Genomic DNA, 11,069 nt, shown 5'->3' on the forward strand with positions numbered 1-11,069 from the left:
ATTCCTTTGCCCCACTAAAATATTCTTAAGCCCCACACCCCACCAAAATATTTCCACGCCCCTCCTTGAGAATCTATAGGCCATTTCATGCCATGCCTCCGCCTGGAGGCCGGCTACAAGCACAGAGGGAAAACATAAAACTTACTTTTCAAAGAACAGCCCTAAAAGTCCACTCCAGCATCACATTCACATCAAGCAGCACCTCATCGTGCCCTCTCGATCCAATGGAAGCAGGGCGACTGGTGCTGTAGAGCCATCCATCATAAATACATGGCAGAGCAATGGCCGTCTTCCCTCCTCATAATCCCCCATGGAGCTGGAACCCTTCTGTTTCCCAGAACAGTTCCAGCTGTATAGGTGATTATGAGTAGGGAAGATGGCCATTACTCTGCAGTGTTTTGAGCGGCCCCAAAGGCCAAAGCAGTTCAGTGAGGCTGTCACAGCCTGCACCGGCCACCCCTGCCATGACGGTTCCAGCCAGCCCCTGCTGCCTGATGGCTCCTGCCTGCCATCCCTGCCTTGAGGGGGTCGTGGAAGGAGAGTGGTGTGTGGGGAGATGGGTCGCAGGCTGATGGCGTCATCAGCCTGGCTCTAACTAACCGCTTGCAGTTACTGTATATTCATGTTGGGTGGCGGAGCACTGCGCTCCGCTGATTATCCTTCCCCGAGAAGGGTTGCATTCGGCACCTCAGAGCCGGCTACGGCACATTCAGAAAGCTAAGTCTCTAGTTGTAAGGACAGAGAACCTCTGCCTGCCTTTACAGTTGGACATTTTCCTTGCTTGAAAGGGCCTAATGATGTAACCTGTGGGTTCAGCTAGCAGGTTTTAAGCTTTGGAATTCTCTCCCAAGTGTTTCTCTTCTTATTACTCCTTTACACCACCCTTGAAAAACTACCTCTTTGATGGAACATTTGTCATCTACCTACATATTTTATATTTATTCCTCAGTATTAAATTTAGTGCAAACCTCTTGTAATTTGCTGAATGAAAAAAAAATGTGTTCAGGTAAATCTTTGCTTCTCCTCTTGCTCAGGAGTATTTGAATGATGCAAGATCATTTGTTTCACTGCAAAGTGAAAACAATTCTGTGTCACTTTTAGCTCTATGAGAAATTTCATTTGCATGTGAATTGTAGGATTATCCAAGAGGTTTTTTTTTAACTTACATTGCACTGAGATAATCATGCACATTCTTGTACTATGGATAAAGAGGAAACTATTGCAAAGTACTGGCTGTACAAAAGCTTGATTATCCAGGGATTTGATGGCTACTCAACTAATTCACTAATGTAACAAACTTGAGTTTATGGCTGACAATTCATTGCTTGGATCTAGATTGATACCGGAAAAGCATAGTAAATGTATTTTGTTCTTGGAATATTACATAAATGTCTGTAAGCAAATATATGATAAAATGAAATCACATAATTTTATTCCTCCTTCATACTTGGAGGAGGGGCAGGACTGCCAGCTCCATGTTCTGAGATTCTGTTATTTCAGACTCGATAGAGCAGGAGGGATGAAAAGGGGAGGAATGGCTTTGCTTGTCATGGAAATTATTATTTCAGTGCTCATCTACTGAGGTTATATGGGTGGAGCTGTGGAATGAGAAAGTATGACCACACTCATAGGGTTGTATTATAGACTGCCTAATAGCGAGAATTGGAGGAGCAAATCTGTAGAGAGATAGCAGACGGCTGCAGGAAACATAAAGTTGTGAGAGTACCGGTCGGTACATTGGTTCTCAACCTTTTCGGTCTAAGGCCCACCTGACCTCCGGCCTAACATATCATAGCCCACTTGTGGCAATGTATTTTCAAGTCTGTAAGAAACACAACTTTACCTAATTTGAAGTATATTATTTAATACTTTAAAGAACAACAAAATACTGCAATCATACTCAGAATATAAAAACTCCCAATCAAAATCAAAGCCACTTTAATAAGACCCCTATTCCTGAAGTTTATTCACTAGCTTCCACATCCTTGGTTCTGTTGTGGATAATATACACCTGAGATCTTCCTCCACTTCAATGTGTTTCATGCCTTTGTCTTCAACTGCAGCAACATCGAAAAGCCTGATTCACAAAGATAAGTGGTCATGAAGGGCAAGATCTTCTGAAGACACTCCTTTGCACTGTTGCGGTAACTATCCATCATGTTGGGTCAAAACTCAGAGAGAGAGAGACAAAGTCTCAAACATATCTCTGCATCCAGAATCGTTTTGAAGGTCAATGAGTTCATCTTGCAGAAAATCAAGGACTTTGTTGACTTTCATAAAAAAGTACCAGTCCTTCTCAGATGATTTCTGGGAAATAGTGCAGGAATTCTTCTCAGAGGCAGCTGAGATGCGAGACAACTTCCTTTGTTATATCAGCATTCATTCCATTTACAGCTACTGCTGAAAGAAATTCAAACGTGGCAACATTCCCTCCCTCAGCCTTGTGTTTTCAGTTTTAAAGCTTTTATATAAATGCATTGAGACCATCACCAAACTGGATGATAGTTGTGTCCTTGCCTTACAGCCAGAGATTCAATTTGTTCAATTGATCAGAAATATCCACAAGGTTGGCAAGGTGAAATACTCACAACTTTTCATCAAAGTAGGTTTCCAGTTTGCACTTGTTTTGCATCTTCAAGAACAATGGCAACTCTTCTTATACATCAAATATTCACTCCACAATGTTTCCTGTTGATAGCCAATACACTTTGGTGTAGTAGACCAGGTTCTTGTGCTTTGAACCCATATCTTCAAACAATTGCTTAAACAGATAAGAGTTCAAGGTCCCACTTTTCACATCATCAACAATTTTAAAGACTTGACCAAGAACATCCTGAAGAGGAGGTGGAAGGGTTTTGAAGCAAGAGCCTGCCGATGTAACATACAATGAACATCAATGACTTTTGGAGATCAATCTCAAGCATGAGTTTGGAAGCCACATTTTGCTCCTCACATGGCAGAATCACTGTCAGTGCACACTCCACACAGACTCTGTCAGTTCAGACCCTCATGATCAAAAAATGTATCATCTCATCTACAGCTCTGGTATTTGTCTCCAATAAACAGCAAAATAGTATTTCTTCCTTGATGGATTTCCCCCTTTACATACTAAACAAAGGCAAGAAGCTGAGAACAAGATAAAACATTTGTGGATTCAGCCAGATGAAATGAGACGAACCCAAATGCAACATCCTTGTTTTCTACAATTACCCGTTCTTTTATATTGTTAGATAAATCAGCAATCCTCCTTTGCACTATAGAATTTGACAAGGTAATTTTTTCAGGTTCATTTCACTTTCCTTTCCAAGCACAATCTGAGCCATCTTTAGGGCACGTTGCTTGATCTCTGTGTGAGGTTGTGGTGGTACACCACCGGCCTACTGCAGGGGGTAACACCTGTACCTGCAGGAGTGTATCGCCGGCCTACTTCAGGGCGCAACCTCTGCACCTGCAGGAGTGTAAGGGGACAGGACAACACCTGGCCAGCTGTCAATCACCCTCTGGGATATAAGCCTGCATCGGCCTCCCGAAGCTCACTCAAAGTTACTGCAGCTTCAGCCAGCCTGGCTTTGTGGAAGTCTTTGTGTATTAAAGCCTGTTGTACAGTCTTTACCTTGTGGTGTCTGATTCTGGCTAACAGCGCACCACAATTTAATCCACAAAATTTTCCCACGGCTGCCATGGAAAAATTCCTGAGCGCAGGGAGCCTCGAAGTCGACCCATGCCACCCGGAATCCCAGACACGCTTCAAGATCTGACAGCACACGGTCGAGGCAATCATCGAGGGACACGAAGGCGGCATTCTGGACTCAGATTGGTTCTACTTTCAAAGCTGGGTCCCCATGCCTTCCAGGCAACCAAAGGCTGCTCCACATACAAGAGCACAATGGACACTCTCGAGAACTTGTACAAGCCACCCATGAATGCAGTCTGTGTAAGGTACCACCTCAACACCCGAGCCCAGCAACCCAGGGAGACGACTGAGTCTTACCTGGGACACCTGCGAGAGTTGGCCCGACCGTGTCTGGCTGAACCCAGGGTAGGTATAGAGGAGGTTGAGAGGCTGATCCGGGACGCCTTCGTCCGAGGGCTACGCTCGAGGGCCATCCGGCAGAAGCTGCTGAAAGACAATATCTACGCCCTAACCAAAACAGTGGAGGTGGTCCAAACCCTGGAAGCGGCAGCCCCGCACATTGAAGCCTTCGATTCCAGGTTCCCCCAGGCTCCTCATGGCCCTCTCACACTGCAGCTGCAGCCCCAGACTCCCCAGAGCTGGGGAGGAGAAGGTCGCTGCGGCAGGAGCCCGGCAACCCTGTAAGTACTGTGGGACCTGGTGTGGGTCAGACCGACGATCGCGCCAAAACTGCCCAGCTAGGAACAAGTATTGTTCCCGATGCAGCAAGAAAGGCCACTTCGCTAAAGTGTGCCTCTCAAAACTAGCTCGCAACTCAGTGGCCCTCTATGACCTTCCCACCTCCCCCGCGGACCCCTACATGTGCATGTGCTGGGCGGCGCCATTGTCCCCATTACGACTTCTGCCTTCCCCTACCTCGACGGTGCAACATCCGGCCCCACCAGTGACTGTCGCAGCGTGTGCCCCGAGCACCTGGACCAGCCCCCATCCTCGCCAGCGCTGCTCACCGAGAATTACAGCGACGTCACTTCCTGCTGATGGGGTGACGTCACTTCCGACTGATGTAATGATGTCACTGCTGCTGGCCCCAATGATGTAATTTCCCCCGGCACAACAAACATGGCTGAGGAAGGAGGCCAGCCACGCAGCGGGACCCACGTGCTGCCGCCATCTTCGGCCAGGCAGCGGCCAACACGGAGGGCCCCTGACGATGTTGAGAATGATGTGGTCAACACGGGCGGTGACCAGGCTGCCCTACCGACGCTCCCCATGCATTCGGGTGCCAATGGCTGCCGCATGCCGCACCCAATGACTGACGTTGACGTGGTCAACACGGGCGATGACCAGGCTGCCCTACCAATGCACCCCACACCTCCGAATGCCATCAGCTACCGCACGCCGCACCCCATGACCAATGTCAACATGGTCAACACGGGCGATGACCAGGTTGCCCTATCGATGCTCCCCATGCCTCCAGATGCCATAAATCACTGCGCACAACCGGAGAGCGATGACTCCGACACTGAGACAGTCCTGGCTGCCACCACTCTGACCAGGGACATCCTTCAAGACCTTGGGCGCTCTATGATGGACATGCAACTCAACAGGCAGGTAACAAAGTGCCTGTTCGACAGTGGCAGCACCAAGAGCTTCATTAACCCAAGCGTGGCCCACTCCCTGAGATTAAAAATCCACCCCACCACCTGCTCCATCGCCCTCACCGCCAAGGATAAGAATTGGTACCCTCGGGCGCTGCTCGGCCAATATAACAGTGGGAGGGGAGACTTACACAGGATTCAGGCTCCATGTCATGCCCAGTCCTCCTGGGCCTAGATTTCCAGTGCCACTTGCAGTGTCACCCTTGCCTTCGGAGGGCCCCAACCTCCACTCATGTCACACAGCACGACAACCTACCAGCCCCGGCCAACCTGCGGCCTCTCCACATTGTGCATCATCCCACTGGCGCTCTTCCCACATCTTGCGCTAGGCTGCAAGCCGATCACTGCCAGAAGTAGGCACTATTGCACTTCAGACAGAGACTTCATCAAGGCGGAGGTCCGGCAACTCCTGGCGGAAGCTGTCATAGGGCCCAGTAACGGCCCTTGGAGAGCCCAAGTCCTAGTGGTCAAAGGGGGAAGTAAGCCAAGGATGGTCGTGGATTACAGCCAGACCATTAACCTGTACACTCAGCTGGACGCCTATCCAATGCCGAGGATCGCTGACATGGTCAACGAGAAACCCGCTACCGAGTTTTCTCCACAATTGACCTGAAGTTGGCGTATCACCAAATCTCCAGCCACCTGAAGGACAAGCCCTACACTGCACTTGAGGCGGACGGGCGCCTGTACCAGTTCCGCCAAGTTCCCTTTGGGGTCAGGAACAGGGTCTCCCTCCTCCAGTGGGAGAAGGATCGCATGGTAGACCAGAACAAGCTGAAGACAACATTCCCGTATCTGGATAACATCACTACCTGCGGCCGTGACCAGCAGGACCATGACGCTAACCTGGAGAAATTCCTCCAGACAGAGGCCGAGCTGAACCTCACTTACAACAAGGAGAAATGTGTGTTTAGCACCACCCGCCTCGCCATCCTGGGGTACATCGTGGCCCATGGAGTCGTTGGCCCAGATCTGGAAAGGATGCACTCGTTAATGGAGTTACCTCTCCCCTCCCACCCTAAAGGCCCTCTGCAGGTGCCTTGGCCTTTTCTCTTATTACTCGCTGTGGGTCCCTCGCTTCTCGGACAAGGTCCGCCCACTGGCCCAAGCTACAACTTTTCCCCTCCCACCCGAGGCGCAGGCAGCCTTCACCCGCATCAGGCAAGACATCGCGGACACCACGATGCAGGCTGTGGATGAGGACACCCCCTTCCAAGTGGAGAGCAATGCCTCCGAGGTAGCCCTCGCTGCTACCCTCAACCAAGAGGGGCACTCTTCTCCAGGACCCTCTTCAGCTCTGAGCTAGGGGATTCTGCCATTTAAAAGGAGGCCCAGGTGATTTTGGAAGAAGTCTACCACTATCGCCACTAACTAGCCGGCAGGAGATTCACCCTCCTCACGGACCAGCGGGCCGTGGCATTCATGTTTAACACTACCCACAAGAGCAAGATCAAGAACGACAAGATCCTGCGCTGGAGAGTCGAGCTGGCAACCTACAGCTCCGACATCCAGTACTGCCCCTGGAAGTTTAACGACTCCCCCGATGCCCTCTCTTGGACCTGCGTACCTATGCACGATGACAGGCTGCAGGCACTGCATGAGTCCCTCTGCCATCCGGGTGTCACCAGGTTGTACCACTTCTTTAAGTCCCGGAACCTGCCGTACACCATCAGGAACATGACCGAGGCCTTTGGGGGTCTGTGCGGAGTGTAAACCTCGTTTCTTCCTCCCGCCCCAGGCCCATGTTGTAATGGCTACTTGGCCTTTCAACCGTCTCAGCATGGACTTCAAAGGGCCCCTGCCTTCCACAAACCGAAACGTCTACTTCCTCACGGTAGTGGACGAGTACTCACACTTCCCTTTCACTATCCCTTTTCCGGACACATCCATGGCTACTGTCATCAGGGCCCTGGGGCAGATCTCCACCATGTTTGGCTGCCCGTCTTCATCCACAGCGACCGGGGCTCTAGTTTCATGAGTGACGAGCTGCACCAGTACCTGACAGCGAGGGGAATCGCAACCAGTCACATGATGAGCTATAACCCAAGAGGCAATGGGCAAGTGGAACATGATAATGGGGTTGTCTGGAAGGCAGTCCTCCTGGCTCTCAGGTTAAAAGTGTACTGGCAGGACGCCCGTGCCGAGGAGCTTCATGCCATTCGGTCGCTGCTGTGCACGGCTACCAACGAGACCCCTCATGAATGTCTGTTCTCATTCCCCAGGAAGTGGGAGACTGGAATGTCCCTCCCAGCATGACTCATGTCCCCGGGACTGGTGCTCCTGTGTAAGCACGTATGGACACATAAGGCCGAAGCCCTGGTCGAGCAATTCATACAGCACGCATACATGTACTTTATGATGTATTGATCAAATCACTGTCCAAATGTTCCCGTTATCGTTTCTCTTCCATTACTGCGCTTCATTGAAACTCATTCCAACTATCACAAACTTTCACTTTCGTGATAATGCGGGCACGATTAGAAATATGGCACAAAATCTTCATATCGCTAAGGTGGTTTCCTGTCCCGTCTCGGCCTTCCTGCAATGCTACTGTCGCAATTTGGTTGTTCACCCTCAGCACCAGAAACACTGCTCGCAGCGGCCTCCGGTGTTTCTGGTACTCTGGCCACTTCATCGGAATGCTGGTAACGACCTCTGGAACATCATCTGGTCCCTCAGGTTGAGCATCTCGTATTGGACTTCCAACCATTTCACTCGGTGTCACTCTGGATTGGTACTTTTTGACACCAGACACGTTTCTTTTGTACAGGACTCCAGCTGGAGACTTGACCATCACCATACTGCCGCTTCTGGATACAACAATGTAAGGTTGATGGTAATAAGGTGTGTCTAGCTTACCACCACTCTCTTGCCTCACAAGAACATTATCTCCGGGCATGATGTCTGAATACCTGGCCCCACGTCTCGAGTCTGCATCCAGCTTTGCTGCTCCCTTCTTTTCAGCATCGTGGTCCCTCATCTCCTGGTCGTCCCTGATTTCCTTTATTTCGGGCATTTTTGTGCAGATTTACTCCAAAAAAGTACTTCTGCTGGACTTTGTCCTGTAGTTGCATGAGGCTTTGCCCGATAGACAGCTACATAGGATAGCAATGCTTCTCTCCAGTTCTGTCCGTCTGCATGAGCAATCCGTAATCATTTTTCGATGGACTGATTTTGTCTCTCAACTTCCCCATTGGCTTGCGGCCATTTAGGAGTTACTTTATGATGGTGGATACATGTGGTCCTCATATATTCAGCAAATGTCTCTGAAATGAACTGTGGACAATTGTCAGAGTATAGCGTAACAGGCAATCCATATCTCGCAAAGATCTCTGCCAATGCTTGTATTGTTTTTTCAGTGGTTGTTGACCTCATCACAGAGTACTCATAGTATCTGCTGTAGTAATCTACCACTACCATGATTGTCTCACCAGTTGATAAAGGTCCGAGAAAATCAACAGCTACATCGATCCATGGTCCTGTCGGGAGTTGCGTACTCCAGATCGGCTCTGGAGGATTACTCCTACTTGTGAGTTGACACCCATGGCAGGTTTTGACAACTTTCTCTACGTCTTTATCACAACCTGGCCACCATACTTTACTCCTGAGGTTTTGCTTGGTACCAACAATACCTAGGTGTCCTTCATGAGCTAATGATACGATCTTCGGTCTCAACCTCTGTGGTATCACCAATCTACACCCCCTCAATACAAACTGACCAATGCAAAAAAGTTCATCTCTAATGGGAATATATGCCTGTGAATGCACTTGTCCCATTGTCCACTTTGGATAACTTCCATGAGTTCTGAGTCATGTTCAGACTCTCTCTCGACTTCCCTCGTTGTCACAGCTTCCGGTGTCGACTGAATAGCTACGAAGCGTACAAAACTTTCTGCTTCTGTCCCCAATTCTGACTTGTATTGTGGGTATCCATCTTTCAACAATCTGGACAGCAGATCAGCAATGTTTTCTTTCCCGGCAATGTGAACTACTCTGTATTTGTACATTTGGAGTCTGAGCACCCATCATTCTATCCTTGCACACGGTTTGGACCTGGCACCATAAACCTCCAATGGTTTATGGTCCGTGATGAGTTCAAATTCAATGGCATACAAATATGCATGGAATCTCTCGCAGGCCCATACAAGTCCGAGTGCTTCTTTCTCTGTCTGAGAATATCTCCTTTTCACATCTGTCAAAGATCTGCTGGCATAGGCAATGATTCTTGGTCCCACATCACGCATCTGGACCAACACGGCTCCTAAACCAACAGGACTAGCATCCGCTATGACTTTGGTTGGTGCAGCCAGATCATAATACCCAAGAGTATCGGCATTCATCAGACTTTGTTTCAGAGCTGTGAATGCTTCCTTCTGCTCAGAGCCAAAATGGAATGGTACACCTTTCCTGGTTAGTTTCCTCAATGGTTCTATCAGTGTAGCAAAGTTAGGGATGAACTTTGCGCAATAATTAACCAATCCCAAGAAGCTCCTCATCTCCGTTGCATTCTGGGGTTCACGTGCATCTGCAACAGCTTTCACCTTGGCATCAGCTGGGTTCAGTCCTTCCCGTGTAAGCCTGTGTCCCATGAAGTCCATCTCTGAGACACCAAACTGGCACTTGTCTCCATTCACGGTAAGGTTTGCCCCCTGTAGTCTGGATAGCACACGCCTCAACCATCTGTCATGCTCTTCCTTTGTAGCCGCATGGACTATGATGTCATCAGAAATGTTGGCAACTCCAGGAATGCCTTGAATCACTCGATGGATTTCGTACTGGTAGATCTCAGGATCTGCATTGATGCCGAACGATAGTCTCTTGTACCGGTACAATCCACAGTGAGTCACAAATGTTGTCAGGTCCCTGGATTCTGGTTCCAGCTCTAATTGATGATAGCCCCATTTTAAATCAATTTTTGAGAACACCTGACTGGTAGTTAACTCCTGAAGTACTTCCTCCACTGTTGGTATGGGGTGTCGTTCTCAAATTATAGCTTCATTGGCCATCCTCATATCGACACACAGTCTTATGTCACCATTTGGTTTTGGGCACGATCACTACTGGGCTGACCCATTGTGTTGAATGTTCTACAGGTTCAATAATGTCTTGCTCGATCAACTCTTTGATTTTGGCCTCGACTTTCCCACGAAGTCCAAATGGAGTTCTGCGCACTGGTTGCGCCTTGGGTTTGACCATTTTGTCCACTGCTAGCTTTAGTTGTCGACCTTTCAGCTTTTTTCCTACTCCCTGAAAAACTACGGAGAATTCTTGCTTCATATCCTCGTATGACTGAACTGAATTAACACGAGCTCCAATATGAAGTATTGCCAGGTCTTGCGCCATGCGTCTACTCAGCAATGGTTCTCCCCTCTCGTCTATGACAACAAACTCTGCTTCGGTGTACTTGTCACCAGCTTCGACAATCGCAGTGAAACATCCAATCGTCTGCAATGGCTTGGTTGCTGTGTATGGATACAGTTTCTTTGAACTCTTCTTTGATGTACAAATGATCTTTTTTCTTTTCAATTTCTCCCATAAGTGTTGGTCAATTACATTACTGTCACTGCCTGAGTCTACAATGACCAGAACTGTCACACCACCAATTATCACTGGGACCTTCTCATGATGTACATCATTCAATGTAAACTGATAGTGTTTCTGCCCATCCTGGTTGTCATCATCATCGTCACTTTCTGGGTCACCTTCTATATGGCGAATAGTGCCTTTCTTTCCAGGATACTTTCCTTTCCTGCAAACTTTGCCCTTAGAAGCTGTAC

Source organism: Narcine bancroftii, chromosome 3 (genome assembly GCF_036971445.1).
Source record: "Narcine bancroftii isolate sNarBan1 chromosome 3, sNarBan1.hap1, whole genome shotgun sequence".
NCBI lineage: Eukaryota > Metazoa > Chordata > Chondrichthyes > Torpediniformes > Narcinidae > Narcine > Narcine bancroftii.